Source organism: Volvox carteri (genome assembly GCF_000143455.1).
Source record: "Volvox carteri f. nagariensis unplaced genomic scaffold VOLCAscaffold_77, whole genome shotgun sequence".
NCBI classification, from domain to species: domain Eukaryota; kingdom Viridiplantae; phylum Chlorophyta; class Chlorophyceae; order Chlamydomonadales; family Volvocaceae; genus Volvox; species Volvox carteri.
The window spans coordinates 623,767-625,032 of NW_003307620.1; positions in this window are offsets into that span (position 1 = coordinate 623,767).

The window sequence follows — 1,266 nt, forward strand, 5'->3', positions numbered from 1 at the left end:
CTTCTCTCTCTTCTCTCTTTCTGTCTGTGCGTGTGTCTGTGTGTGTAAACACTCATGTGTACACACACACACACCATGTACACACAAGCAGGCGATGTTGGGGTAACAAGAAAACACACAAACACACACACACACACACACAGGACTGTTGGGGCACATGGTAGTGTTGGGGTAACGTGAAACACACGCAACCACAGTCCTGATTGGGCACATGATGGGGTTGGGGTAACATGAAAACATGCACACACACAGCCACAGAACTATTCGGGTATATGCTGGTGTTGGGGTAACATACGACACAGAGACACACAGACAGACAGAGGCAGAGACAGAGAGACACACACTCACACACACACACACACATACACACACACACACACACACACACACAGAATCACACAGAATCACACAGAGTCACACAGAGTCACACACAGTCACACAGAGGCACACACAGAGGCACACACAGAGGCACACACAGAGGCACACACAGAGGCACACACAGAGGCACACACAGAGGCACACACAGAGGCACACACAGAGGCACACACAGAGGCACACACAGAGGCACACACAGAGGCACACATACACAAACACAGACACACACTGTCAAACACACACAAAGACAGACACACACAGTCAAACACACACTAAGACAGACACACACACACACACACACACACAAAGACAGAGACACACACACACACATACACACAGACATACTCACACACATAAACCTGCCTGTCATGCATTATTCTTCTACATCATATCCTGTCAGCCAAACATCTCATTTCCGAATTGGTGGGTGCCCATCAAACAGATAGAGCAGCATCCGAGCAGCATCTCCTACTTCCTGCTCTGCTGCCGCTGAAATGTTGCTGCTGCTTCCGAAACGGAGGATGCTGCCCTGCTGCACCGGAGGCAGGCGGCTATAGCCCATGCTACCATCCCGTCCTTGATGACCACGCCGGTTCTCAGCACGTGTTCCCCACACAAGATGAAACGGGTTGATGCATGCACGCTCGTCACAGATGTGCATCGCATCATACTGTGTGTGCGGCAGCACATGTTGTTGTTGAGGTTGCTGCTGGGGTTGTTGCTGCTGCATAGACGGGACAGCAGACACTGGATGATGGTTGGGCAACAGGAGGGATGGAGGAGGTCCACGGAAGGCCCACAAAATGAGCCGGCATGCGTTTGTGGAGCTTGTGTACACATCAAGATCCGCACCCCCCTTACTGCAATAAGCGGCCTTGGTGTCTGCATTAC